This window comes from Protopterus annectens, chromosome 8.part1 (assembly GCF_019279795.1).
Source record: "Protopterus annectens isolate FY-2018-M chromosome 8.part1, PAN1.0, whole genome shotgun sequence".
NCBI lineage: Eukaryota > Metazoa > Chordata > Ceratodontiformes > Protopteridae > Protopterus > Protopterus annectens.
In genome coordinates, this window is record NC_056742.1 from 139,413,859 (window position 1) to 139,437,910 (window position 24,052).

General features: G+C 40.2%; 1 protein-coding gene across 3 annotated transcripts in view; it reads right to left on the minus strand.

Annotated features, from left to right (window-relative positions):
- Positions 1-24,052, minus strand: part of WWP2 (WW domain containing E3 ubiquitin protein ligase 2) — a 1,859,587-nt gene that overhangs the window by 1,758,582 nt on the left and 76,953 nt on the right. The gene's annotated exons all lie outside the window — the stretch shown is intronic.

Genomic DNA, 24,052 nt, shown 5'->3' on the forward strand with positions numbered 1-24,052 from the left:
AGTTATTACTTTATTAATAGATCAGTCATATGTCACAAAATGGAAAGATTATTGGGAGCTAATTAGTATACACTTCATGAAAATCTCCTTAACACATAAAAATATGATTGTAAATAACTCCATGTTATGGTTACTAAAGGAATTTTGTACTTCACCTATTACACCTAAACATATGGTTTGTTACCCATTAAATATTATTATTAGTTATCGTAACTTTATATTCATGCACCCTAAGTATAGGGAATGGAATTTTATTGTATTTCCTATAATGTATACTCAGGGTATGCTTTTGTCATCTACTTCTGAAGGAACTCATTTAGCTATAGATAATGATCTAAAGTACTGGTATCAGTTGATATCTGATAATAAAGTTAAAAATCTAGATTTCTTAAAACAAGAATTTGATCTAAGAGAAACTTGCTGGTTAGAGGTTCAGACCTTTAGACAACATCTCATTAATAAAATAGATTTAATGTCTATAACTGTTAAAGAATCTATTCCAACACTGATTGATTACTTGATATTAAATTTACAACATAAAGTTTCTGATAAAGGTAAACTTTCATACATACATAAAGTTATCAGACAAGAAACTTTTTACAGTGTAGATTCATACTGGAATTATTTCACTTCTATTAATGGGGACCCACCAAATCAACAAGATAAACAATATATATTGGAATCTGCTTATAGAACTACGTCTTCCATTGTCTGGAGACTTTATACATGGAAATTTTTACATAGATCTTTTATACACCTTTGATGATGAATAAAATAAATAATAAAGATAATCTATGCAAGAGATGTAATGTAGAAATTAATGCTGACTGGGCTCATATGTTTTATGACTGTATAAAATTGAAAGAATACTGGAAGTCAATTAATGAATTTTGCAGGCTCTTTTTACAGATAATTTCATTATTTCTAAATCTCTTATATTATTCAACACACCTGTACCTCAAAGTGTTAAAAGGTTAAGCTTCCCTTGTTATGGTCTATTCTAGCAGTGGCTAGAAAAATAATAACTAGAAATTGGATTTCAGATACACCTCCTTCGTTCAATGAATTTAAAAATGTTATGAATATAGTGTGCCATATGGAAATAAACACAATTAGGACTAGAACAAATAGAAAAACATCTTATTTTATTGTATGGGATAATTTACAAAATTTGTTAAAAAAAATTTAATTTCAATAGCATGGTATTTTAGTTTAATTAATTGATCTGATTGTAGTGGATGTCTTTGTAAATACTTTAGTAGTTTTGTTGAATATTATAATAATACCTATTTTTAATTACTTGTATAAAATTGTTATGATATTTCTCTTATATGTTAAAACAATAAACCTGTTTTGAAAAAAAAAAGAAGAGCACCCAGAAAAGTTATGTGTTGTGATGGTGTCAAATTTGACTTTTTTATGTTTACAGAAAATCCCAGGAACTTGAGTAGGTTTTGTACAAATTCCAGATGCTGGAGTAAGACATCCTTGCTGTCTGCCTGAATTAGGCAATTGTCCAGATAAGGGTAAATTTGAATTCCCTTGAGTCTGCAATAAGCTACTACTGGAGCCAGGCATTTGGTGAAGACCCTGGGCGCAGTAGACAATCCAAAGGGCAGCGCAGAGAATTGAAAGTGCCTCGATCCGGCTTTGAACCAGAGGTATTTTCTGTGATCCTGCCTGATGGGAATGTGTAAATATGCCTCCTTCAAATCCAAAGTTACCATCCATGAATCCTTGGACAGCATTGGAAGTAGCTGTTGTAGAGTAAGCATCTTGAATTTTGGAATCTCTAGAAAGGTGTTCAAGACTGACAGATTCAGTATGGGTCTCCATGAGTTTTGCTTCCTTGGGACTAGAAAGAGCCTTGAGTAAAAACCTTTTCCCATCTCTGAAAGTGGAACCAGTTCTATGGCATTCATAGCCAAAAGAGCTTCCACCTGGTTTAAGGCCTCCGTCCATTGATGCTTTGGAAGGTCTGGCCATCCGCTTGGCCTTGGCAAGGTATGAAAATGGAATTTGTAACCTCTTAAAATGACATCCAAAACCCACTTGTCTTGGGTTATTGGAGTCCAACTTTGATAAAAAAGAGAGAGAGAGTTTTCCTCCGAGAGGGGCTTCCAGGCAAGAAGTTCCTGTAGCCCAACAGAGGGAGTCATTGAGTTGGTTTCCTTTGAGTTTGAGACCTGTCCTCTCCTCCCCTAGGGGTGGAAGCAGTCCACTGTCTTGGTCTATAAGAGGCTTGAGTTTGAGGCCTTCCTCTGGAGCGTCTATATCTACCCCTCTGAGGCCTGTCTGAAGAGGGAAAGGACCAATTTTTTGAAGGCCAATTCCTGCTAAATCTAGGCGGCTGTACCTGTAAGAAATCTTTAACAGTTTGCATGGATTTCACCTTATCTTCCATCTTTTTAATCACCTCTTCAGCTTTTGATCCAAACAAAACATTATGCTGAACAGGAGCATCCAGTAATTTAGCCTTAACTTGTTCAGGCAAATTTTGTTCCTTTAGCCATGCATGCCTTCTAATGACTGTGCCAGAGGCCGCAGCTCTGCAAGAAGCCTTTAAGGCATCAAAACCACAGTGTAAACCATGCTTCCCAACTTGTTCAGTGGCATGCAATAAGTCATGTAATTCCTTATTATCTGCACAGGCAGAAATGGAAGAAAGTTTTTGTTTTAAAACAGACAAGAGAAATTGCTGGTATTTCAGCATATGAAACTGACAGTTTAGAGCCCTAATAGACAAAGTAGCAGAAGTGTACACCTTTTTGCCCCATCTTTCTAAGGATCAAGAATCCTTTTCAGTAGGAATGGGATTTTTGGCAGAAGCGGCCTTAACTCCCTTAGGACCCTGAGAAATGGTTTCAGGGTCAGCAGAAGGGTTCTTGTATAAAAGCTGGTGGGAATCAGGAACCCTGTAATATCGGTCAGGCTTAACAGGAGCAGGAGGAAAGGAGTCAGGGGTTAAGTTAGCCTCCGAAAAGGCATCATCCACAATATCCAAAACAGGAGGAATAGCCAGGGGTCTATGTTGAGGAAGAAGAAGAAAATCCCTTAGTCTTTTCTTAGATTCCGAATACTCCGGTCCTTCCCAGTGGAAATGTTCCCTCATTTCATGCAAAGTTTCCCCAAAAGAGAAATCCTCAGATTGAGAAGCTGAAGGAATGGATTCTTCAGCATCAGAATACTCATAAGGAGGGAAAGAATATTCCTGGTCAGAAGAAGAAACAGAGGAAACAGAGGCCTGATCAGAAGAATCATAATAAACATCCTGCCTAGGCCTTTTATCTGGAGGGGGATGTGAACCCCTAATCATAGTAAGTAAATCCTCCGCCATCTTGAGTAACTGTTTCTGTGACTTGGGAGCCGGTTCAGAAGAGGCCTGAGTTGCAGTCTTTGATTTAGAAGGAGTCTTTGCCTTTGGCTTTGTCTTTATTAGGAGCTGAGTAGGCCTGAAAACCCCTTCGGAAGCCGGTACCTGCACAGCGGCTCCGGACCCATCCGAAGGAGCATTGTCCGAAGGTCCTGCAATAGAAATATTTAAAGGCCTGGTTGGCTCCTCATGAGAGTCCGTTTCGGCCATCGGTTCTGAAATGGCCGACGACAGGGGCTGCAAAAGTGCCTCACTGACGACGGCCGAACTTGAAGCTGGCTCCGCTTGTGTGCTATCATCAGATTTGGACCTCGGAGGCCTGTCTTTATCCTTGCGTCATTTGTGAACTCCGGTAGTCTGAACCGTATCCGATGACATTTTATAGTTAAAGCGTCTACCAAAGTAATGAATAGCAAAATCGTACCTTCGCTTAATTGTATGTTAATTAAATCTAGCACAAAACCGACAACTAGCTACGTCGTGGTCAGGGCCTAAGCAAGGAATACAGTAAGAATGAAAATCCTTATGAGGTATTTGCTTCCCACATGAAATGCAATTATCAACTTTTTCTGACATCGGAGTGGAGCAAGAAAAAAGTTTCCCCAATGGGGTACTCAGCTTTAAATGGAGAAGAAGTCTTCAGAATAAAGTTTATCAGGTAAAATCGCCAGGAGTCAGCTGACCGGCAAATGCGAACTGCTATCACCGCACGGCAAGAAAGACTGGAGAAGATGGCGTCGGCTGTCTGCTTTGTACTCCTGGTGCTCTGATGTCAGGGAGCATGGTTGAACAGCCGACGCCAGACCCAGACTTTGGGATTCTGGCCGACCGAGGGCTGCCTGCCGGCAGGGGAGAACCCTACAGTCATTACTGCAACAGTGAAATATGATGAACATCGTGAATTCTGTATTTAATAAGGTAATAAGGGACCTTTCTCGCAAGATCTTAACTTAGACTCTTCATGGCTGATTTATAAACTACCATGGGCTAACAGTGGAAGCATATCAGACAATAGTAATCATAATCAAGATTAACAGAACTGCTGGGTGCTAAGCTAAAGTAGCTTGCAAGTAAGGTCAAGCGGTTTTCTTTCAGTCGCCTACCCCCTTCCCAGGCTAAATGCCCAATTCATACTGATGTTTAGCTCTGATCAGGAAATTCTGTAGCTTGTCACTTCATTCATTCTAAAGCAGGCAGAATTACTGTAGCAGCTCCATGAAGCTAAGGCAGACATCAACAATTAAGGTACATTTTTCGGTTACCTATTACTAAATCGAAGTTACGGAACTTTGAATACCATATGATCGAAGTTCTGTAACTTTGAATTAAAAAAAAAAAAATAATAAAAAAAGAAAACTTACCCTGATGGGTTAAAAGCAGGGAGGCAGATTCAGAAATAAAGATTGCACTTTAATGAAGTACTGTGCGGAAGGGGAAGATTTCCCTTTTCTACACTGTAGTACGATCTCAGAGTTGGTATATTTAAGTAGCGGGGGGTGCATGGGGGCTTGCCCCCCTGCCTACACCCTTTAGTTCCCCCTTTTTTTTTTTTTTTTTTACTGTTCATTTTGAACAGTTCGAATTTTCAATTGTTTGATCATTAAAGGTCGACTTTAGTGATTCAAACAATTGAAAATTTGATGTTCCAATAGGAACCCACATTTTTCATATTATAATAATGATACATCTTTGAAGGAAGTCAGCAGACACCACCTACAGACGAAAGCCATCTGAATGCCATGAAGATGAGGTGAACAGTTCACCAAGTAAAGGGCTTCTCCAAGTGCCTTTTGGCTTCAGCGTACTGTGGCCAAATGCCTTGTTAATTATTTATGATGGCTTGTCATGCACTTCCCCCTTTTTTTGTAACTCTTAGAATACTTGCTATGCATGTAAGTGAAAGCAATAAGACATGAGCAATTTTACACAGTACAGACACTAGCACCACCCAGGTGTACTAAGCTTAAGTGATTCTAGGTTTGTGGTAACATTATGTACTTTGCATATCTTAAGTGATTTTAATAGAGTAAAACATGTTTATATATTTACCTTTCAATTAAGTAGCTTAGGTAAGTGAAATGCACATTCTTTAGTGTATTCTAATTTAAAACACTTCAAGTATCATACCAAGATAAACAGTGACTGTGGCAAGTAGTCCTACTGGCTGAAATGGATACATGAATGAATAATTTATGAAAACCAACTCCAGGTCATACATGGAGAAGGAACACAGATTCAGTAGGCTCCACCCAGTCAACAAAAGAAACAAATAATGAGATTGTATAAGACAACGGAAAACTTTTTTTTTCTTAAAGCAAATAATAATTCCTGTTTATCTTAAATATGGATGAAGAAAAGACTCCAGATTGCATAACTACTGAAATCAATCACAGGAGGCTAAAAAGGATTGGGAAGAGAGACATGGATAAGCAATTCACAACAAAACAATGGGGGGATACATGTACGGCTCCCAAATATGCAACAAAGTCTAGAAGATTTAGAATATTTGCTTGGCAGTGTTTGCATAGGTATTTTTATACCCCAAGCAGACCCAAAATAATTCTTCCCCAAGAAGATGGCAAATGTGAAGGTGTGATGAGGAAGAAACAGCCAATTGGGAACATATTTTTTGGGAGTGTACTGAGCTGGCAGACTTTAAAACATTCCCTGCAGACCACTCTAACAGAACTACTGGGTGAGCAAATTGATTTAACTAAGGAAATACAAAAAGTACAGTTTTGTACCTACCATAAATGTAGATGTTCGAGGATCTCCATTGCTGCAGTCCTTACATATGGGTATTCCGCTGTCCACAATCGGCCCGAATACCAAAGGGCTAGAACCGGCGTCGGTCATCGGCACCCGAGACTGATGTCAGTACGTGCCAGTACAAATGCGCATGACCGACGCCATAACCTCAGTCTTTCTTGCCTCAGACGTCAGAATGCAAAAAACACCACCCAAACCCCAACCTAAAAAGAAAAGGGGGGAAGGAGGGAGGGAAAATTGGACTGCAGCAATGGAGATCCTCGAACATCTACATTTATGGTAGGTACAAAACTGTACTATGTTCTTCGTCTCCCATTGCTGCAGTCCTTACATATGGGTAGAATCCCAGAGCAACGGAAAAAAGGGAGGCTGGCCAACTAAATAGCATTAGGAGCTGCTAACATGCCTTGTAAGATTGCAGTGGCAAACCCAGCCCTAGACCTAGAATAAAGAGGTAAATGATAATGCTTTGTAAAGGTATGTACAGAACTCCAAGTAGCTGCCTCTAGAATGTCTTTAGTAGCTACCCCTCTCAAAAAAGCAGTAGAGGTGGCCGTAGCCCTAGTAGAAAGAGGCCTGATCCCAAATGGAACATCCTTTCCATGATGAGAGTAACAAAAAGCAATACAATGGCCAATCCACTTGGAAATAGTTTGTTTCGAGACAGCCTTCCCTTGTGAAGTCAAAGCAAACGTAAAAAATAATTGTTGAGATCTTCTGAACTCTTTGGTTCTGCTCAAATAATACCTTAACTGCCTATGTACATCCAAAGAATGCAAAACTTTTTCCCCTTCATTTTGGGGGTTAGCATAAAAAGTAGGCAGATGTATAGATTGGTTCAATGCCACATTAGAAATCACTTTAGGCAGAAAAGTAGGATTAGTACTTAAGGAAACTCTGTCCTTGTGAAAAATCAGAAAAGGTTCCACTGCCATGAGGGCCTGTAATTCAGATACCCTTCTAGCAGAAGTAACAGCCAATAAAAAAGCAGTCTTCCAAGACAACAACTTCAATTCAGCTGTAGCTGCAGGTTCAAAAGGAGGCAGAGTCAGCTTTTCCAAAACAAAATTAAGATCCCAGGTAGGAGTAGGAGCCCTCCGTGGGGGTCTTATATTCTTTGCCCCTCTAAGAAACTGTTTAACCAATGGATGTGAAAATAAAGGAGGGTCACAATCATAGTGAGCAGAAATAGCTGCAGCATGCACTTTTACAGAAGAGAAGGACAAACCCCTGTCCAATAAAATAGTCAAATATTGCAATGTACAACTCAAATTAGGCAATTTGACATCAAAGCCTTTAGCTGAACTCCAAAGAAAAAATCTCTTCCATTTATCAGCATAAACTTTGAGTACTAGGACGCCTGGCTTCCAAAATAACATCCAAAACTTGTTGAGGGAGCTGAAGGCCCTCCTTCTCTAAAACAGAATGCGCCAGGCTGTCAGGTGTAGGGATTGCACCCTGACATTGAGAAAATGATTGTTTTCCTGAGACAATAAGTGAGGAATCTGTGGTAATGGCCAAGGTGTTCCATGAATTAAGCTCCTCAACAGAGGGTACCAATGCTGACTAGGCCAATCCGGTGCTATAAGGATCATGCAAGGTTTGTCCCTCCTGACTTTCAACAGCACCTTTGGAAGAAGAGGCAAAGGAGGAAAAGCATACACGTGAAGGTTGCTCCAACTGAAGGATAGTGCATCTATTTTCCAGGCTTTTGGATGAAACAGCCTTGTGCAAAACAGTGGCAGTTGGAAATTCAGAGGAGAAGCAAACAGATCTATGTCTGGAGTTCCCCAAGCCATGGTCAACTGAAGAAATACCTGAGGGTCCAATTTCCATTCGTGAGGATCCACAATCTGTCTGCTCAGAACATCTGCTAAAGAATTTTGTGCTCCTGGCAGAAACTGTGCTCGAAGAGTGATGTGCAGATTCAAAGCAGTTTCCCATAACAGCATTGCTTGTCTGCAAAGAGGGTAAGAATGAGTTCCCCCTGCTTGTTGATGTACCACATGACAGTTGTGTTGTCTGTTCGAATCAACACCAGTCCTGGTTGAAGTAGGCTCTTGAATCCTTCCAAAGCAAATTGAACTGCCAGCATCTCTTTCATGTTGATATGCAAGTGAAGTAGCTCTGGGGCCAAAGGTCTTGAATCCATTTTCCTCTGAAATGAGCTCCCCAGGCTGACTCCGAGGCGTCTGTCGTCAATATCTGACTTGCCTCTGGTTGGGTCACAGAGAGACCCTTGTTTAGGTGACATTCCTGAGCCCACCACAGAAATTCTTTCTGAATGCAAGGTAGAATCCGAATGACAGTGTCCAAATCGTGGCTGTGTTGAGTCCAAACGCTTTTGAGATACCATTGTAGCTTCCCCATATGCAGTTTGGCATTGGGAAGTACTAGAATGCAAGATGCCATGAACCCCAAGGCTTGAAGGACTGTCCTTGCAGTCAGCCTGGACATTACTGATAGCTGTTGGAAGTATAGGTGAAGATTTCTTTGTTTGTCCGGGGTAAGAAATGCCATCTGAGCAACTGTATTCAGTCTTACACCCAGAAAACACATCTCTTGTGAGGGTACTAGACTGGACTTTATTTCGTTCACAGAATACCCTAGGCATCTTAAAACTGTCATTACATACTGCAGATGTTGAAGAAGTTCGTGCTTGCCTTGAGCCAGAATCAAACAGTCGTCCAGATAAGGATAAATTTGAATTCCTGTTAGTCTGAGAAAAGCTATTACTGGAGCCAGGACTTTTGTGAATACCCTGGGTGCAGTAGACAAGCCAAAGGGCAATGCAGAGAACTGATAATGCAAATTCCCATTCAAATCTCAGGAATTTTCTGCAACTGGGCCTGATAGGAATGTGAAGATAGGCCTCTTGGAGATCCAGAGTCACCATCCAGTGATCTTTGCCCAGCATAGGTAACAGCTGTTGCAGTGTTAACATCTTGAATTTTGGAATTTCCAGAAAGGTGTTTAGAATGGACAAATCCAGAATTGGTCTCCAAGTATTTCCTTTCTTTGGCACTAAGAAAAGACGGGAATAAAACCCTGTGCCTCTTTCTGCAGAAGGTACTTCCTGTATTGCTCCCAACTGAAGCAGAGAAGAAATTTGTGTCTGTGCTTCCAGTCTTTGCTGATGAGGCACATCCGGCATACCTTTGAAAGGAGGGAATGTGTGAAAATAAAATTTGTAGCCTCGATTTATGTCCAATACCCATTTGTCTTGGGTAACCAAATGCCAATTCCCTTTGAAAAGTCCCAGTTTTCCTCCTAGAGGAGCTGCCAGCAAGGCAGAGTCCGGCAGCTGAAGACACAGGTCATTGGGTCTGTTTCCGAAAGGACTGACCCCTGCCCTCCCCAGCAGAAGGGGTAGAAGAACTCAAAGACCTAGAAGTAACAGGGCCCTGAGAGGAAGCCCTACCTCTACCTCGCCTCGACCTGCCCCTAGATTGATAATCCAAAGAGGGGAAAGACCATCCCTTAGCAGGCCAATTCCTACTGAACTTAGGGGGTTGAACCTGTAAAAAGTCCTTAACTGTCTGCATAGACTTAACTTTTTCCTCCATTTTTTTCAAAACCAATTCTACTGGAGGACCAAAAAGAACATCAGATTGTAGAGGAGCATCCATAATTCGAGCCTTAACATGCTCTGACAAGGTCTGATCTTTAAGCCAGGCATGCCTGCGAACAACTGAACTAGTAGCAGCCACCCTGGAAGAAGCCTGTAAAGCATCAAAACCACACTGCAAAGAATGCTTACCAACTTGGTCTGAAGCATGCACTAAATCCTGAAGCTCCTTACATTCAATACCTTCAGCTAAAGCATCTACTTTACATTTCAATTGGCCCAGCAAATAATTTTGATACCTGAGCATATGAAACTGACAATTTAAAGCTCTCATAGCCAAAGTAGAAGAGGTATACAGTTTTTTACCCCACCTATCCAGGGCCCTAGCATCCTTGTCCAGAGGAACTGGATTCCTAACCCCAGAAGCCCTAACACCTTTGGGGCCTTGAGTAATAGTTTCTGGATCAGCCCTAGGACTCTTATATAAGTACTTGTGAGCTTCCGGACCCTGTAGTATCTATCTGGTTTAACCCGGGCAGGAGGCAGAGAATCTGGGTTAAGGGCAGCCTCAGAAAAAACATCCTGAACAACATCCAGTACAGGGGGAATAGCCAAGGGCCTATGCTGAGGCAAAAACAAGAATTCTCTTAGCCTTTTACGAGAATCAGAATAATCCTGGCCCTCCCATTTGAAATGTTCCCTCATGGAATGCAAAGTCTCAGAGAAAGAAAAATCTTCTGGAGGGGACGCAGAGGGAGTAGTGTCCTCAGCCTCCGAATCAGAATAGGGAGGGAAATCCTGAAGTTCTTCTACAGAGGAATCTGACTCATTGGAAGACTGAACCAAACCCTCCAACTCTGTCTCTACCCTGGGCCTCTTCGCAGGGGGGGCATAGAACCCCTAATTAAAGTAATCAAATCTTCAGCCATCTTTAACATGTGCTTCCTAGGAGCTGGACCCTGGGGACTAGCACCAGCAGGGGCAGACTTAGACTTAGAATGGGCTTTGCTTTGAGAAGGAGGAGGCCTAACTACCCTATGAGGGGAGGGAACCACTGACATCAGAGAAGCACCCTCAGCCTGGGCTAACACAGGAGAAGCCACTTCCTGTAGTAACAAAGGCTCCCCTTGAGACTCAGGTAAACTTTCAGAAGGAGCCGCTGAAGTAGTCAGTGGTTCTACAGAACCGGCGTCCGGAGTGGACGACTCATCCTGTTTGGACCACAAAGACTTTTCTTTGCGTTTCTTAGAAGAACCAGGCATCGGAGAATCCGATGGCATGTTGTAATTACAACGTTTACCAAACACCAGCCTAGCACAGTCCAACCGACGTTTAATAGTACGCTTGTTAAAAGTAGCACAAAAGCGACACCCAACAACGTCGTGCTCAGGCCCCAAACAAGGAATGCAGAGTGAATGGTAATCCCTATGAGGAATCTGTTTCCCACAAGAAATACAGTTATTAACTTTTTCTGACATCCGTCAATACTGAGGCAAGAAAAAGACAAAAGTGTCCCCAACGGGGTACTTAGCCCAACTTGGTCTCCGGTCTGAAACTCGAAAACCGACAATTCCAGAACGCCGAACTGCACTTGCAAATGCTGCTTCTGCTTAGGACCACGCGGCAAGAAAGACTGAGGTTATGGCGTCGGTCATGCGCATTTGTACTGGCACGTACTGACGTCAGTCTCGGGCGCCGATGACCGACGCCGGTTCTAGCCCTTTGGTATTCGGGCCGATTGTGGACAGCGGAATACCCATATGTAAGGACTGCAGCAATGGGAGACGAAGAACATCTGGAATTGCCTAGACACAGTAAAGCCTTACAGAGTTTAATTTTGGTGGGGTCAAAAAAGCAATTACTAGAAAATGGAAATCAAAGTCTAAACCAACTGTACTAGAAGTAGTGAATATAGTAATAGAGGTAAAACAACTGGAAGTGGGATCTTTATAAAAGGGTAAGGGGCAAATTACATAGAAAAAATGGGAATTGTGGGAACAATACATGCAAAATAATGTTTCAGGTTTAAGGGAAGGCAAGAATTGAATGAGCTTTGTAATATTTGACGGACAAAGACTGGATAGATTACAAGTGATGTATTTTGTTGTTGTGTCTTTCGGCTTTTCCCAGTTAGGGGTCACCCCAGCAGAACTCCGGTCCGCTAATGACTGTTAGTAGATTTTTACGTGCCGAGCTGCCAGCTCTGACACACAGCCTTCAATGAAGGTACGCCCATTCACGCATGTCTCCACACAGAAGACGCTCTGAGAATCGAACAGGACAGCGTTGTACTGTGAGGCGACAACGCTACCGCAGCACCACCGCAGTTATAGATTATAAGTGATGTATAATGCTTGCAATTGAAAACTTGTGAATGTGGTTTCTTTTCATTATATAAATGTATGACTGCCTATGTCATAAGTGATAACTTAATAAAGATGTTTCTTGTTTACAAAAAAAATGAAATAACCCTGAAACCTGAGATCCTCCCAAAAGAAAAAAGGCACCAAATGGTATGCTTAGGACCTATCTGTTCCTAACACCAGCAGTGTCCCGTTTTACTCAGCCCTAAACAGTCTTTAGCAATATGTTAGTACTCAGGTTAAGGTGGCCAAGAGCATAATGTAGAAATCTAGATTGAAACAGGGGTATCATACAAGGCTGTCCCCTTTCATTCTTCCATCTGCCTTGCACATAATGCACTTTAACTAATATATTAAAATGTATGACTTCATGAGGTTTAAAGAATTGCGTTTTTCAACTGATTCAGATAATTTCTGACGTATAATAAAACACCAAAGAAGTCTTTGAAATAAGACAAAAGTGTTTACTGGATGTTGTTGTAATAAAGTTCTCTTTTGGTGTTTTATTGTAGTTCAGTCAGTTATTATAATTATACATTTCACGGTTTAGTTTTTCACTCTTTTGTTAGTTTGATTGCCAATCTACTCTGACAGTAGCACCAGAAACTGGTCTCTTTAGACAGAGTTTTCCTAACGGGAAGGAGTATTTTCAGAGCATAAGACAAGTGTCAGCAATGTACTGATGTTCATGTTTAACTACGAACAAAATACAAAGAACTTGTCTGAGAGAGAAAATAATGTTCAGCGTCTGGAAGTTCAAACAAACTCAATGCCTGGTACCACGAATAACTTGCTAGACCTGGCAATTGGTTAGTGCAATGAGAATTGATACTTGTTCCACTTAAACATGACTTTAGGTTTTTCAGCCATGAAATCCTATGTTGCCCCCCCCCCCCCCACACACACATACACACTTAGCTCTATATACAGCTTAAATGGTTGCCTCTTCCCAATAACCATGACAGAAGGCGATTAGTAAACTGGACCACAAGATCAATACATTCAAATGGAATTGTGGCAGGCCTGGGGTTGGTTTTCTAGTCTTTGGAGTCAAAAGGACATGCTGAGACTGGCACTTCCCAATTGTCTGGCTTATTAGCTGGAAATCCACTGTAGCGTTGTCGCCTCATAGCAAGACATTGTCCCGTTCGATTCTCAGCTAGAGCATCTTCTGTGTGGAGGCATACGTGAATGGGGCGTGCCTGAAGGTTGTGCGTCAGGGCTGGTAACCCGGTACGTAAAAATCCACTACCAATCATTAACGGACCGGAGTTCCACTGTGGCGAACCCTAACCAGGAAAAGCCTAAAGACACAAACAAACAATTGGCTGGAGATCCACGTTTGAGTAATGTGTCACTGATGCAATCCAAATTATCAAACAACCTCCAAGTCCACAGAATCTGCAGCTCTTTGAAATTACATTAAAAATATGCAGGCATCTTTCCCACCCTCCACAGCTGAAAACCTCCTGGCAGTGCCAAGATTATGACCCTGACAGATGTAAGGGGAATTAGATTACAGGCAATGCGAAAAAGTGTATGTACATCTTTTGTAGTCTCTGCATCATACAAAAGCATTTGCCCTTGAGAAGGGTTTAGGAAGTGGCACAAAATGGTACTGAGGAACTGGAATCAGTTTACTGGCAAGGGTAACAGCCTGTCTCAGACAATCCCAGTGCCTAGAAGTATAATACAGGTCTAGCAGTTTATCAGTAGAGATCAAGGCAATGAGATGCTAAAAAGCTTCATCTTGTTAGTCCTAGATCTGATTCCCTCAGTATTCACTGGCTTACTGTGTGTTTCAAAGTTATATAAATCAAAAACTGCTTCCAAGATTCCATGGAACATGGGATTTAATGAAACAAAAATACATCTGATATTATGGACTTCCTACTTCCTATTCTATAAATCACAGATTTCCTGATGCCCCCTCCGCCAACAGAGAACAGATTAGAATTCCTTCCACAGAGGTTACTGCTCTTAAATTCAAGAAAGAGCTTCACTGCCACAAAGGGGTTATTACAGACAGAACTATGATTGGTGATCTGGTTATGAGCAAAATGTTAAATGTTCAAAACTGGGATCAAGAATTTGATCTTGAAAGCTGAGCAAATCAAAATTCAAGAGATGAATTGTGACCTCTATTTTTTTTTTTTTTTGCAAAATAGGTTTATTGTTTTAACATATAAGAGAAATATCATAACAATTTTATACAAGTAATTAAAAATAGGTATTATTATAATATTCAACAAAACAACTAAAGTATTTACAAAGACATCCACTACAATCAGATCAATTAATTAAACTAAAATACCGTGCTATTGAAATTAGAATTTTTTTAACAAATTTTGTAAATTATCCCATACAATATAATATGATGTTTTTCTAGTTGTTCTCATTCTAATTGTGCTTATTTCCATATGTGACCTCTATTTTGATAACACACAACTGCTTGATCATGACCTGAAGGTAATTCCTGTCAGTATATGGAGTTTTACCTTCTCTATGCACTGCCAGCTACTGAGAACGAGAGAGAAAACCAATCAGATGAACAGATAGACAGAAAATACAGGACAGTAGTGTGTATTACAGCTTTGAAAACCATCTCAGCCTTACCATACAAGTTTTTGCAGTAAATGGAATTTTAACTGCTCCAAAGAATTAAAAAACAAACAATGTGGAAGTAAAGTGATTTACAGTTCTGAAAACTGCAACAAAAACTTGGCAGTGGCTCAGAGACAGCAGCTAGAAGCAAAGTGCATCCAATTCTGTATTTACTTTAAAAGCTCTAATGCACTTTGCACTGCCACACACAAAGAGCTCTTTCAGCTGCCTGATACTGTTCTGTGGTGGCTGCTGTTAATGCTCTAGCAGGAGAATTGAGCATAACAGCACTGAAATACGCTTAAAATTTGTTAAGTACCTTTCTCGCATTAAAAACGTATTTAACAAATTTGTCTTCTGCCTGAATCCAAAGTGTAATTGTGACACTGCAGACATTAAAAGGCTGTTACAACACATTTTAATTCCAGATACAGACATCATCCATAAGGTGCAGAAGAGGTGAGTGAAACAGATCTGGATTTAGCAGTACAAGAAAGGAAGAGAAAAATGTTACATTTGCTCATCATAAGGTTATGGATACCAAGTCTAAATTTCTTAGTCAATGAGTTCTGGAACAAGCCTTCTAGAGCACTATCCCGTTGGGAACCACTTCACTGTTCTAGAATGGGCATGCTGACATCCTTTCCTCATTCCCACTCATCTCCCTTCCCACACCTGGCTTTTTTTAGCATCCACTCCACTCCAGAGCCAGGCTGTTAAGCCCGGAAAATATTGTCAATACACATCTTTCATGTAGCTACCAGTTTGATTTAAAAAATAATCTACCATAACACAATGACTGTATGACTGACCTTGTAACGCACCATCTATCAGATGGACTAAAGGTAAGCAAACAATGTAAAGTCAGAAAGGAAGGTTGACAAGACACTAGGATTGCCATTCAAAAGACGCCTTCACAAGTTACACATACTTTAAAAATCACACCTAAAGTACTACCTGCAGTTCTGCAGACATCATTTTTGAAGAGAAACAAATGGTCAATGAATAGCAAAAAAGGAGTGTTGCACTGCTATCATCAGAAGCCATATAAAGACAGAGACCCAGAGAAAGAGAAATTAGAATAGGTTAGTGTATGTATTGATGAAAGAAGGTAAAGAGAGTAAACCTGTTAAAATATACCTTCATGTATGTCAGAGGAATCAAGAGTCCAAATGAGGTGCTACCTTTCAATAAAGAGAAGCATATGAATGAGATGACACAGTATGAAGATATAACATGGATGGACTTGAGGAACATGAAACAAAGTTTTGTTTTTGCATTAATCTACTGTGGTAGTGAAGTGATACAGCAATTAGAGATCTGCCCTAAAACACTTGCCAAAAGATGCATAAAAAAATCTGTTCATGTAATACAACAGCCACAGTACTGAACTACACCCCCCAACTAGTAACCCATGACTAGGACATCTGAAAAGGCTAAGTTCCCCTCTCAAACAGCTGGCTGTATAGCACAGAGCAGTGAGGTTCTAAATGCAACCTAGCTAATCCCCCAAATTATTAACAATTCATGTAGTAGTGTAGATGGCCAGTGAAGGTGGAGGTGAATAGATTAAGTCAGCTCATTGATCATGGGTGGCAGAAAGCAGCCTGACCTATTACATGCATGCCCTTCAAACCATGTTGTCTGTAAAGCAGACACACCTCAATTCACACAAAAGATGCATACATGATTCACTGGGTCCCACAGTAGAATATATGTGGGCCTCAGGCTGCTGTGTGACCAAGTGGATTAGGGTTAAGCAAGACAATAATGGCTGTTTAGAGAACAGTTTCCAGTGGCCCATTATCACCCACAAGGAATAAGTAGGCTGCCAAGATCACAGGAAAATGGATGGCAAGCAAAATGGAGAAAACCATATTAAAAAGAAAAAAATACACATTATGGAATGAAGGACCTCCACCCCACCCCACCCCGCCACCACCATCATGGTGACACTGAATACAAAAACACCAGTGTCAGATAAAGAATGGGGAATGAATTGGTCAATGGCTGGGTTCAAGTACCTTAAAGGATTTGAAGGTTAATGTGGTATTCAGGGCATAAAAAGCAACAAACGTATACAAGTGCATAGGACAAATCACGTTGTTAATTGGTAGGGCTAAGTCCAGCAATAGGCTAACTAGGCAGCTGCCTAGGGCCCAGCACTGTCTGGGGGGCCAATAAATGCAAAAAAAGTGTTCCACCAACATCTCTATAATTTAGGTCCTCCCACTTTTATGAGTGGCAGCTCTGAGATCTTCTCCTTCATTGGCTCAAATATAGAGCCACTGAAAGAGAAAGAGAGAGAGAGAGAGAGAGAGAGAGAGAGACAGACAGACAGAGAGAGAGAGAGAGAGAGAGAGACTTCCTCAAGCTTGTCACAGTCAAAGTTAACCAATAGCAGACAACAGTATAACACTAGAGTGTGTGTGGTCTTTTAAAGAAAAAAGTACCAGTGCTGAAAGCACTGCTGTTAGGATTAAGCAGTAAGTAAGCAACTATGCAGTGTGTGTGTGTGTGTGTGTGTGTGTGATTATGTATATGATGTGTGTGCGAGAATGCATATATGACTGTGTGCGCGCTCGTGCATGTGTATGCATATGTGCATTTGCAAGCGTGCATGTGGGCTTCTGAGTAAATTTCCTTTGAAATGGCACCTATCCTTGCCCCAAATTTTCGCTGTCCCTCTTGTGTTTGATTTTCTAGTAAATAATGAGAAATACATTCAGATAATACTATTAAACAGAGTTTTGTAGTTCTTATTCAGAAATGTATGTCCATGCAAAACCTGTTTTGAACACACCAAGTATACTTAAGCTACACCTTTGCCTAACACTAGCTAATACAGCACTTAAGTCCTGGATCTGTAGAATGCCAGTTTGTACTGTTGTCCATTTACACTGTATTTGTTTACTAGTTAGGATCAGATATATAAAGTATGCACTGTACACACATAATATGAAACAAATTCAGAGCAAAGGGTACAAGTAAATCTAGGGCAGACAAAGCAATACTATATAAATAATAGTAATTTACTTTTAGCTATCTTGGATCACAGGCAATTACAAGCAAGGCTACTGACTTAACACGTTGCCTTTACATTTTTTATAAGGGATTCATGGAGCACAGTGTATCAGATGTGATTATGTTCATTCATTTAATACTGTATTTGGAAAGAAGAAGGCTTTGAGAGAAAGCTGAAATGCAGACATGCAAATGGAGCAATGAAGCATCTTGAATGGTAGAGAGACAGAGCAGCATAGTTTCAGAGACTGCACTGAAACTTGCAAAGAAATAGATAAAGTAGAACAAAACTAAGATGATAAACCAAGGAATGTGCACATGATGTAAAAAGCAAACAATCATAATAAACAGAGTATTCTAGTCATTAACCAAGTTTCCATGTGCATGCGTGTATAAACAATTGGTTCCTGCTTCCCAGAATAGTTATTTTGTAAAGGAAGGAATCAATGGAAGTAAATTGGGTGCTCATCAAATGAACCTTGTTCACTGGGTACAATCTGTGATTTCTTTGTTGACTGTTAACAGTGTCTTTATTACTGTCTTGTGGATAAAATCAGCAACATAAAGTCTGCGTGTTTAATGCTAAAATTTTAACTCTGAAAACATTTTTAATTTAGCTTGTTTTTTGGCAGTAGCATAGGTTTGAAATGAGTTTTGTTGGGCCACAACTGTGTGTGTAGTGCAGATGAGTAAAACTATGAGCTGAAGGGTTGGATTCCCTCAGGCTCCAATTAATCTACGACATCACTCTAACCAAGTCACTTCATCACACAGTGATCCTGGTCTGCTCCTGAAAAAGAACATTTGTATTCAGTAAGTTATCCCAGGTTGTCTGCAAATGCTGTACATTCTGTCTTTGGATCCCTGCACCCTTCACATAGTCAGTAATTAGTGCTTTGGTACATGGTATTTCAGTAAGAATCCCAGCACATATTTTGTAGTTTAAAGGCTTCCCAAAAGTTTCAAGGGAAAAATTTTTACTACCACTCATGCTTATATTATTAAGTTTGATTCCAATGCGAGAGCTTTTTGTTTTCTTCAGCAAATAGCTGTCAATGTTTTTAAAATTAAATACCAAATGTTTTGATCATTGTAAATATACAGAAAAGAGCATGCACATTAGCATGTCTGAACAGTGTTTTGGGGGTAATTGGGAACAGACAGGCAAGTAATGGGATAGAGGTATGGCTGGACGTCCCCAGTCCACTACCCTGCCTATGGTCCCATTTGTCCATGATCCAGTTCTAACAATGAACACACTATGCAACAGAGAGGGAAACAGTCAGCTAGGTCAAGTAGTTTCTTAAAGTGCCATTAAAATCTATATTTGTGATGTGGCCATTGCCACTTGTATAAATCTTCCTGAGTAATTTTAATTCTTCTTCATTACAACATAGTGTTTCAGAGATTTGCAAAAACATCCTCTAGGAAAATGTTCACTAGAGTTCATATGGGAGTTCCAACAAACAAATACAATGGCAATCTAGTGTAAAATAAATACAGAAAAATGTTCATAGCACGAGATGAAAGTAGCACTGGTATTACTCAATAATTTGAGAAAGCACTTTTAGTATTTGCATTTCATGACAACACCTGTTCAGCAGTGCACTATCTGATCCTGTCCAAAAGCAGCCTTTTATCTGGCACTGTGGGCCAGATAATTTGGGGCCACATAAGGAGTATTTAGGAGATAGGACATAGCTTTGGAAAGTTAGTACGAGTTTAGAAAAAACAGAACAGAGTGCTGGGGTCTGGCCCTTATATCTAGTATGCCAAGCTTCCAGGTGAGAGAATTTGAGTGGTTACCTGCCTTACTTAGAGGCAGGATAAATTCAAGATGATATAATTTGTTGGGACGTCCACAGCAGTCTGAACTGTCTCCTTGTAGATGTTTTTAAAATGTAGAGGAGCGCTAAGGACGTGACAATCAGCAATGTTAGTGCAGAAACCAAAGGTTACCTCTGTTGTGCTGGAGAGACTAACTTTCAACTGCTGTTTCATAACAGACTTTATGAAGAACTAAAAACTTTCTGTTAGAATAACACCATTTCCCATGTTCCATGCTGATGGTTAAAGTAGGGGAAGAGGCTATTACACTACATGAAAGACTGTTTAATTTGTTTACTGAGCAGTTCATGAGGATGCCGCTTGGACAAACTGTATGAGTAATCTCTAACCTTCTGCACACAGTTTAAGCTGCACCCATGGACAATGAACTGAACTTTCCATACAAATCATGTTTGGCTGTTTTCACATTCTGCCAACAAAAATCACCTACTTAGAAAGGAAACTGGTGTACTCATTGACCAAAATATCTCCTCCAGTGAAAGTAGCAGATATCTGCTAATTATTATCCATCACCGGCAGCGAGATTTCTCCACAACGTGTTGACAGTTAATGCCTAATTGGAACAGAGTTGTCAAAGGGTCATCCAGAGGTGTACCTCTCCTAAGGGCCCACACTGACAGAAATCAAGCAGCTTCTCCAGAGGACTTCTTCCACCACTGAATGGATGGTAGCAGTAACCAAATCCATAACAGAGACAATAGCAATAACCCCTGAAGCCTCTCAGGATCCTACAGGATTTAGAAGCCTAGCAGTGCATTTCTTGGGGAGATCCACTCTGCCTACATATACATTCCCAGCTCTGACTGTATGAAATTTGAAAAAGTAAACAAAAAAAAGAAAAGATCTGTTAGCAAAAGCAGAGAACCTGAGAAATGCAGGTCCTCTGGTTCTAGGAATGGAGTTTTTTTTTCTGGAGGTAAAACAGTTAGAACACAATAATATGAACTAAAACATTTTGTTAAGTTTTGGTTTGACTTCAAAGAGGTAAACAACAAAGGTGCTATATGGAGAGCTTAGTGATTGAGAATTTCAAAAGGACTCTAATACAGATCATTAAGAAACTGATATACCAGGCAGACGCACAAGGAGTTGAAATTTTTTTTAACATTGGTTAACAGAATTTTATTTTACCAGAATGTGAATAAAGAAACATCAAACAAAACTATTAATAAAAGTCAGTGAAGGGAAGGGAAGGAAAGGAGAGCATGCCTTCCTAACCCTGCTCGGAATATGAAAAATAGGGCACATTGCCAAGTATTGTGAAGAGGATACCAAATCAAACTCCTTTTCAGACCATTACAAAGGAGGCTGCGGAAAAGAGGTAATGTAGGGTAACCATGTGATAACCTGCCTGGTTGAGCTAGCTTTCTGTTACTGTTCCACCACAAAATTAATGAACTGTATTATTAAGGCAAGGTGAAGGCAGAAAATACAAGGGGTTGTTTGACTCTGGAAGTATATTTATAAAAGTAAGACCTGCTCACAAAAGGCAACTGAAGTAATAAATGCATACATGGGTGAAAAAAGATGGCATCTATTTACCCAGGTGAAGGCATAGACCCAGTCTGGGTATGTCCTACACCTAGTAGCTGTGCTTCTTTTTCTTAATCACAGTGTAATTGCTGGGAAGGATTTCCCATATTTCAAATATCTTTATTACTACAGGAAACAGGATAACAGCAAGCAGCTTGTACAAATGTCAGGATACAGTCTAAGTCAGACAAATGTAACAGTTCACAGGGTAACAATATTCCTTCCAGCCTATAGACAAGGGAAGAAAAGGGAACACTAAAGTTCTGGTGTTACTATAAAGGGCTCAGACTAGAAATATAAATAAAATGCAACTAAAAAGTGGAGTCTATGCCCATGTACCACAGGGCTGTCCAGAATGGGAAGGCGGCACAAACTGCCTGGAGAAAATACTAAGTCCCAAAAGTCCAAGATAGGGCTAAGTCCAAAGAACGAGGTAACGATCAAGAGTAAAGAAGAACTACAGAGGAAATGTGAAGCTTCAGGACAGGAAGACCACAGAAGATGCTCGAACAGAACAAACTGACAGGGAGGGAGACAATAGTGAAGAAACACAGAGGGAGTGGGTGTACAGCTTCAAAATGAAGAAGCCAAGGAAAACGCAAAATTATTGAAGTGAATTACCTTTTCTAGGGGAATAATGGTATTTAAATGTCCCTGTACTTAGTACGTATGGGAAATAAGCAAGTCTCCCAGAATTAGAAGGGGATCCTAGGCTTTTTGACCTTCAGGAAGGCAAGTTTTAAAAGAGCCTAATGGGACGATGAACCTGTAAGCCATGCTTGCAAGAACATGTCTAGAATAGTGGGAGAAGATGCTTGCAAGGAACCACCACCAGCTTATTCCTAGGTAGAGAAAGAAGATTGTCAGTTATTGGTACCAAAGATATTAATCCCAATAGCTGTGAGAGTGGCATACAGGCATGACTGGGAAGCCATCTAGGGATAGAGAACACCAGTGCAAGAGTCCTGGGTAGATTTCACTAGCCAAAAAGAAGTCAACAACTTTTGTGTTGGGTGCCCTAAGTGTCAATGGACAGACCGTAACAAAGGCTTTATCCTTTAATTCCTATGCTCATAATCAAGGCCCTTTTTGAGAGAGAAGTGCGACGGATCTAGGGTAGTGACGGCAAACCTTTTGGGCTTGGCATGTCAAAAATTCAGAAAATGCGTATCTTGACTCTGCTGGCGTGTCACCCCCCCCCCCCGAACAAAAGAGAAACAATTCTTTACATATTCATTTATTTAAGATACAGTCCAATCATGTGTGCTGCTATGCATTACAAAACTAAAAGAAAAATCAGTGACTTACAATAGAGAAAATGATATGCACACTGATAATTGTACTTAAAATAGTGCCCCAAAAATTACCCTACTTTTCATAGTAATTTTGAATTGAGCTGAAAAAAATATGGAACACATTGCATTTGATTTGATTAACATCAATTAATGACTTTTTTGTTGCAGAGTTTCAACATATAAGTGCAGGATGACATATTACTTGTATTATTGTTCATTCAGTTTCTTTGGTAACTTGTGTTGATGAACTCTGGTGTGTCACCTTTGACAGGAGTGTCATAGGTTCGCCATCACTGATCTAGGGCGTCATTCATCAGGTCCAGTAAGTAACAGATGTAGCAAAAGTAAATTAAGGCACCAAAGTTACACACTGGAAAACAGTCACTGTACTTTATTGCAGAAGACAATAAAGTACAGTGACTGATTTCCAGTGTGTAACTTTGGTGCCTTAATTTACTTTTGCTGTTGTTGTGTGTTTTGGGCACCTCAGTGTACCTGCAGCCATTTGGTTTTTGCATCTTAAGTAACAGATGTATACTGGTGGTGGTGAACTATGCACTGAAGTGGTCCCACTCAGAAAATTCAACTCCAAAGCATTTGTCAGGGGAACTAGTTTTGCCATTTTCTTGGGTAGAGATATCGAAGGATGTCCCTGGTCTGTCAGGATTTCTTTAATGTCAAAAAGTTATGAAATAACTTTGCTAAAGTTTTCATGTTACATGAGTAAGGACATCGGTCTACCATACCTAAAAATGAACGACTTAGTAGAATGATTCAACCAGACCTAACAGTCCACGTTAATAGAAGTAACTGAGAAATAAGGAAGTCAACAACCAAATATTGCCCTATTTAATCTTTAAACTCCAAGAGGTGCCCACGGCTTCCAAGGGATTTAGTCCTTCTGAGCTTTAAAAACAGAGCATGCAGGAGGTTCTTGAGGAACAGGGAGATATTTTTGGAATTAACAGTGACAATAACTCTTACTGTCTGGCTTATTGGCTGGAGATCTACCACATACACACAATCCCAATCCTAAGGGAGAACGTCAACCAAAGACACAGGTAGCAGAAGCTTAAAAAATGTTGCAAGAAAAAAAAATGAAATTAGGGGGTCACTGAAGAGTCCATCATAGATTGGAAAAACTCCATTGTCTTGGTCCCAAAGCTGGACAGCACAGTTCAATGCTGCAATGAATTTGTAAAAATAAATTGTATATCTTAATTCTATAGCTGTCCTATGCGCAAGGCCGGATGAGCTGTTTGAGAGATTGGGGGTACACCAGCTTTTTTGACCACCCTGAACCTCAAAAGGGGTACAGGTAAATCTTCTTGACTGACAAGGCTACAGAGAAAACAGCCTTCTCCATGGTGAATGGGTTGCTTCATAATAAGATTTTACTGTCTGGTCTTTCCCTTTTTTAATTTCTCAAAGTCTTTTGGGTTTCTCTATATGGCTGTATTTAGCAACAAATGATCTTTTGCACCATACGATTTCTTTTGTTCCCCTTTTGTTCTATTGTCATAATTGAGTTTTTTCTAAATGGCTATAAATTCTGTCTGCATCAGTACCAGTCTATAGTTTGTATATCATCAGGAGGCAAGTTACTGGTCTAGAGTTCTTAGGATGGCTTGCAGGTTCATTCGAGAGGTAGTATAATTGTTTCCCGTTAACGAAG